Genomic DNA, 7,058 nt, shown 5'->3' on the forward strand with positions numbered 1-7,058 from the left:
TGGCCCATTCGCGTGAGCAAAGGATTTTTTTCCCTTCTGCTGAGGCAATGGCTGAAAGCTATAGGAGGGAGAGTGCATGATTAACATTCAGCTGCTACAGGAAGAGTGCTAACAGTCAAGTAATGCACACTGGTGAATGTTCACAAATTGAAAGCACAACAGTAAATGTTGGTGGACTTTGCTACTTAAAGGTTGAAGTGCATTGCGGTTAGATTGAATCCAGGCCTTGTTCGGGCTGGTACAAAGTGTGGCGGCTGACATGCCTCAGTTCAAATGCAACACCAGTGCATTTTCATTCTCTGCTGCTCTCACCTTGCACGAAAACCCTAAAGCAAACCAGATGTGTTTTTTTTCTAGAACACAGTCATATATGGAAAGATATTCTCTTCGTTTTGTGGAGTAAATATTTTCCACAGTTGGAAGGTAACTGGGAACAGCCGTAGCGGGGCAGAGGGAGAGACAGGCCCCTGCTGTTTCCTAACGCACGGTTTGTAAGAAAAGGCGTTATAGTGCACTGGCTTCAGCACTGTGCAGGGTAAAAGAATGAAGTCAGTACAAAAGACCACCGTGCTAGTTTGACAGGTTAGTTTTTCCAGACCGGCCTTTTGGCGTACCCCCAAATCACTTAAAATGGCTTTCCGCCCTGCTCTTTTTGAAAGAAAAAAGTGTAACTGCTGGTGCTGCTGCTGAAACATGGGAGATGTTCACAAATGTGAATATGTTGTTAGCAAGGGTGGGGGGAGGTAGTAGAATGTGACATAATGTGTTTAACCAATCACAGACATCTTTCTTAGGAGTTGTCAGCCTGCTGTACTAGAAGATCCCAGCATCCTGTTCTGGGGACTCTCACTGACACTGTGTAGGGAAGGAACCATATCTGGCTTCTAGTTAGTGATTGATCATTGTTCCTGTGTCTGCTTATACATATAAATTAGCAATGACTAATGAAAAGTGTCTGGGAATTTCTTGGACAGGAAAACACCTGACCCAGAGATGCTTTGCCATGCTGTTGAGTGAGGCCCTTTCAACTCCAGCCTGCAGAGGCTGTGACGCACAGCCCTCCATCCCATAGGGCCTTTACGCATCTCAGTTACATTGATGTTACTGATTGAGCTCAGCACAGTTTGAAATGCCCAGATGTGCAACATGAGGTTGAGTCCCTCCTAGAATGTCTCCCAGCACCCCTACCGGGAGACCGCAGTCTATTGGAGACCTCTAGCAAACGTGGAACTCAACCGCTGCACTTTCTTCATCAAAATTCCCCTCTTCAACAGCTTTGGACCTTTGAACCAGGCCTGTCCTCACGCTGGCCGTCCAATGCCCTCCGGCTCTGCTGTTGATATGTACTGGTATGTGAAGCGAGTGCTTATATGCCTCAGCCTGCTCTGCCAGTTTCTATTATTTTATGACACTGCAAATGATCTCTGCCCTCTGAAATAGAGTGGATGGCGTAATGTGTTTATGATATCATAAAATTGTGTCATAGTAAGAATACAAAGAGCTGACAGTTAAAGTATGATATACCTTTACACAAACAATTATATTGCTGATAAAGGTTGAGTCACTGTCAAACTCCATAGTTACTTTTATCAACAATGGCTGAAATAAACATCTGTGAAAATTAGCGCTCTGAAGTTCTACATCTGAATTTTTTTTGATAGTTTCTTGTTGTGTAAATGGCGTGATTCCAGATCAGATCTATTGTAGGACCATGTCTTCATACTCTCCAGTGAATCCATTTCATTGTCACAAGAGAATTTCCAGCACTTCATCTTCTGGTTTATTGTGATAAGCAAAAAGCAAAATATAGGGCTGTAAATACACATGCATTTGATTAAAAACTACTATTGTGACAGCAGCAGATGATGCGTTTCCATTAATGAATGAATTTGTCAATGGCAGAACACTTTTGTAAGAGGAAATACTCGGCCTGTGTTAGCACGGGAGCCAGTTGTATTTGCGTCTGTAATTTGAGTTAAGATCATATTCCTCGCCCTGTCTCTGAGGAGGAGTTATCACTCTGCTTCTGTTGGAATGCTTTCTCTTCTTCCATGACTTGTGGACGAGTGCTTGAAAAATCCAGGAAATTTAATACAGAAGTATTTTCAATTTATAGTATAAAATGGGGGAGGAAGGCGTACTGCAACTACTGTGGAAACATACTGTCCAAACATGAAAAGTACTGTACCAGGGTAATAACCATTCATGACAAAACAAATAAAGTTCAAAAAGATTCTAAAAACATTTAAAAAATGATACTCGTTCATGATGCAAATTAGAAGTGTCCCTAGTATGCTATTGACATACTGGAATAAACTGAGTGTTTTTGATCGTTAATTATACTGACATAGTGTTATACTGACAGCCCAAATCCCAGCTGACACGCCCAAAACAAAGTTAGGAAATGCAAACAATGGAAAGCATATCTCAACAAGTGATGCAACTGGTACCTGGCAGCACAAGTGATCCATCTTAAAAATGAAAAATGATGCATGTTTTCAATTTAAAGAACAACCACAGCTTCCCTTTTTACAAAGGGAATGTAAAACAAAAATATTATCAATCAAAAATGGGCACTGGAGAATTTATATAATTTCATCTGGGGATCATACAGTACAGTGGAAAAAAATATGAATGAAAAAATGGCCTGTTTCAACTTGAGATGTTAAATAAAACAAAAACAGAAATGGTGGCTGGCTCGCAGTGTGTGGTCTAACACATAAATCACAGAGCCTGCAGGAAGAACATTTTATTACAAGTACAATCTGTGTGGGGGTGGTTTAACAGAACCTTGTTATAATTGACAGACCAACGTTAAAATGGTGAAATGACTAAAAATTACTAAAGAGAGCCAGCAGTTCTTTCAGCGATGGTTTTCTCATTAGAGAGTGCGAGACTGGATTTTCACTGCTCGATCTGTGAATCTGCAGTCAACCAAAGCGCTTCCCTGAGGATTGTTTTTTTATAATGGAAGAAGACTGTCTTTTTGTACCTATATGTCCTTATGTGGAATTCAAAGAAAATGCATGGACTATCTTGAGGTGATTTGCATATTATGTTCTGTTGCGTACACTCTGAAAAATGGAGACGCTAGCTGGCACGCCTTCAAAAGATAAGACAGGTGAATCGGCTGACTGCAACCGCATGAGTCAAGCGTTCTGAGCTTCACGGTGAAATCATTTCCCAGGATTCCGCTGTCCTGCACTGACGATGTTCCTCTGGCAGCGGACTCAACGCTGTCTAAGCTGCAGCACCTGTTTATACAACTGCTATGGGCAATTGACTATTCTCAAGCCTGAAATCACATGCAGCTCCAGTCATACACTATTTAGAGTTCCCTTTCAACAAGAGGCAGATTTCCTCTTGGCACATCCAAGCAGTGGCTGCGATTCAGTCGGTTCTGTAAGAGCCGAAAGGGCGCCAGCGGACACTGGAAGCTTCCAGGACCGGAATTACCCGCATTACCCAGAGGGCTCTTCAATGATAAATTAGACCACCTAGCCAAATGTAGACCCAAGCTATATGGCAAAGATTTTCTTCATCGCATATAGCCAATGAGACTTGAGATTCACCCTGAAAATAACAATAAAAAAAATAATTTTAATAATCTAAAATAATCTTAATTGTACGAACCTGAACACTACAAGAACACAATACAGTGTGAGGTCCAACCAGTAAGCAGGAGGCCTACGTGCTGTAAGACAATTAGGAAACCTGGGCCTCCCTGCAATCTGTTTTTGTGTGCTTGCAGTTTTTCTTACCCTCTGAAAGTGACATTCCAAAGCCTCTTAAATAGCAGGTCGTTGCACTCATCTGTCTATAATGCGTGATCTTATAAAACTCTCGATATGATGTAATCGTGCTTGCCACTTTTGGCATAGTCCTCCTCAGCGGCGTTATTTCCATCAGTACAGACTCCTGCTTTAGTGGTGGCTTGCCTGGGTTTGGTGATGAGCTGTTTTCATGAACTTGTTGAAATACAGTATATGCAATAAGGCCACTGAATTTTATGGATCCCTGCCACACAATTGTGTGACATAAGGTGAACACTCAAAGCAGCTGCAAAGCCAAGAAATGTATGTATTTTTTACATCATTGTTTGACACTGAAATTCATATTATCACTATTTTCATATTGTTATTTAATACTTTATATACATTTTCTTAATACATTACATTACACTTAATACTGTAATACATTTCCTTAATGACAGCATCTCCATAAAGAGAAGGACATAGTCACTTAACTACTAAGTAGGTTACAGATTACTAAACTACTACTTAAAATACATGGCTACATAGTTAGATAATTCTATTTTTAATCAATGGGCTCCCTATCTAACACTTTGGCTAACTAGCTAACTTGGTAGAGCCTTAGCTAATTCCATTGTCACACAGTTTTCATATTTGCTAACCAGCAGGCCAGCTTATGAATTAGTCAGCAAGGATGCTAGCTTGTTGGGTAATTAATTCTATTTTCTATTTTCATGAACACCAGGGTTAAATTATTCAACGGAATTTTAGTAAAATTTGGGTAGTGCTTTTACAGGTTGTTGACTGTAAATCTGTTGTCTGTTGTGTGTGATATTGCCTTTTCAGCTTGGATAACCACTATGTCTTCCCTAAGATTAAAACATATTGATAAAGTAAAGGTGAACCAAATTTAAGATTTGCTGTGATACCATAATTCTGTCCTTTCAGGTATCAGTTATGACGCAATGCTAGTTTAACTGCGTGTTGGATTACTATACATTCTGGTCTCTGCATCTGTTAACACCCTGGAGATAATGGAATGTATTAGGAGAGGTACAGGTTTTCACAGGCCAATACCTGCAACTCAGCAAATTACTTGCTGTGCGTGACCTCTGCAAATTGTCATCAAACAGCCACTGCTTATTCACGAACAGCTGCATCGACAATACGGGAAAAGAAAAAAATATCCCAAAGGTTGAAATTCCTGAGTCAAAACAACACTTCTATGATTTTTAATGGTTTACAGGGGTTAGATAGTGCTCCTAATTCCAGGTTCCTGTAACCTTTAAAAAGGTAATGTAACCTTAATCTTTTCACTCTAACCTGTAAGTCATTGCACAATCAGCAGTTCCGAATAATCACAAATTATGCGGGCCAAAGAGCTTAGAACAGGCACCGAAAACAGTAAGAAAATCATCCAAAAAGGGATTTAAACAGGGCCGTTTGTGCTAAGCACCTTCTGCACAACCGCTACAAGGAATGAAAAAAAAAAATAACTGCAGTTTACGGGAGGCAGTATCCTACAGCAACAACAGAAGTGAAAACAGGCATATGGGACACAATGCATAAACTGTGTCTCTCGGAGGTCTCCTTCTTAGAAGTCCGCTGTTTGCTCTTGGCAAATGGGTCAGTTGCACAACAGCTCAACTGATGCTGTTCAGACTGTTCCCATACAAAGTGCTGTAAATATTGGTACAAAAGGCAAGCAAGAAGGATTTGCAAAATCGCCCCAGGCAATTTCATAAAACCCCTCCATACAAAAAAGGCAGATATTTCATTACCAAGCTCCTTTTACTAAAGCTTTTCACTGACTACTGTGCTATTGTTGTGCAAAGAAGAATTGAATGCTTCTGATCAGCCCAGCCTCAAGATTTTTCAAGGTGTTGCAATGTCACTTCATCCTAAAGTCTGAGAAACCATATGGAGCTGTGCAAATACCACATTAGCTATTTTTCTACCCATAATGCATCACAAAGGTATTGATTTATATTGGGTTAAGGTTGTAACCTTGGCACTCCGGCTCTGTTGTCTGCTCCCTGCAGGCTTTGTGGCTTTCCTTGACTGAAGAGAACCTTATTTTTCGACAATGCCTCATTGGCTAAATCCATTTGTGGAGATTGGTTCAAGTAAACCATATTGTCAGTGGATGACAAATTGACATTGGTTGCTTTCGTTGAATCCATTGTGGAAGGCCTGGTGTTTTGGTGAGTTGAGGAAATGGTTAGTTTTGAAGGTTCCATTAAGTTGATGAAAGGTTTTTTAAAAGGGTTTTAAAGATTTTAAGCCAGAATGCATTTTTTAAGAAAAGGAAATGTGAGAAGAACACAGTAAACCCACTCTAAGGACTCTAAGCACTCTAAGGACCCACAGATATGAGATCCTTAGAGTGCTACTGGTGCTGTTCTCAGAAATGTTATCAGTACTTTACATCCCTAATACCATTAAACATGCAAACCTAATAAGATCTCAAACTCTAACTTCACATTAACTGGAAAAAGCCTGGTAGTGTTAACAAATTAAACGCAGGGAAAGTGTTTAGTTATACATGCCACACACACATCAAGTCATGGCCCTTACGAGGGTCTTTTAAATACTTGGTATATCAAACCCAACACTTTCACAGGGTTTTATTGTGCAATTACACCACCAAATGAACTGTTAACAAGCTCTAAGCTTCTTTTATCTTTTAAGAATAAATGGCATTATTGGAACCTGCTATTAATTACTGTTTCATGTGTTTGAAAGATTATATACAAAATGTACGCTTTATTCAGCGCAATTCTGAGCAACTGACTCCCCAGTACAGACAAAATGTGAGAGACTTGCATCATAATGCATTCCTGGTGCAGCTCCAGGGCGCATGTGACATATTGTGAAACTTTTGATGGTGACACATTTTGCTTGTTGAGCTGCTTACAGGGACACCAGGAATCTAGCATGCAATCAGTGTGCTCTGTTAATCCTAATGGGATCAAACAATTTTTTGCCATAGCAACAACAGCTTTTTCTCCACAGTAAGAAGCCTAAAGTATCTGTCCCCCCCCCTCTATCTCTCTGATGTTACTGTGAAATGGCGACCACACGGGTGACTGCTAATGCAGTCAGTGGGGTTAGAACGCCGTGATTATACCTGATTAACGAGGAAATCCCAGCCAGGTTCGGAGCGAGGCGCAGGCAACTGTTAATGCATGCTGCACACGACTCAGGAACTTTTACGATGCTAATTAACAGCAAAAACCCCCCACCAAAAAACAAATAGCTGCACTGCCGCGCTGATGCCTCTGCTGAGACCGGCTTTTTAAGACA

Source organism: Megalops cyprinoides, chromosome 21 (genome assembly GCF_013368585.1).
Source record: "Megalops cyprinoides isolate fMegCyp1 chromosome 21, fMegCyp1.pri, whole genome shotgun sequence".
Taxonomy (NCBI): Eukaryota; Metazoa; Chordata; class Actinopteri; order Elopiformes; family Megalopidae; genus Megalops; species Megalops cyprinoides.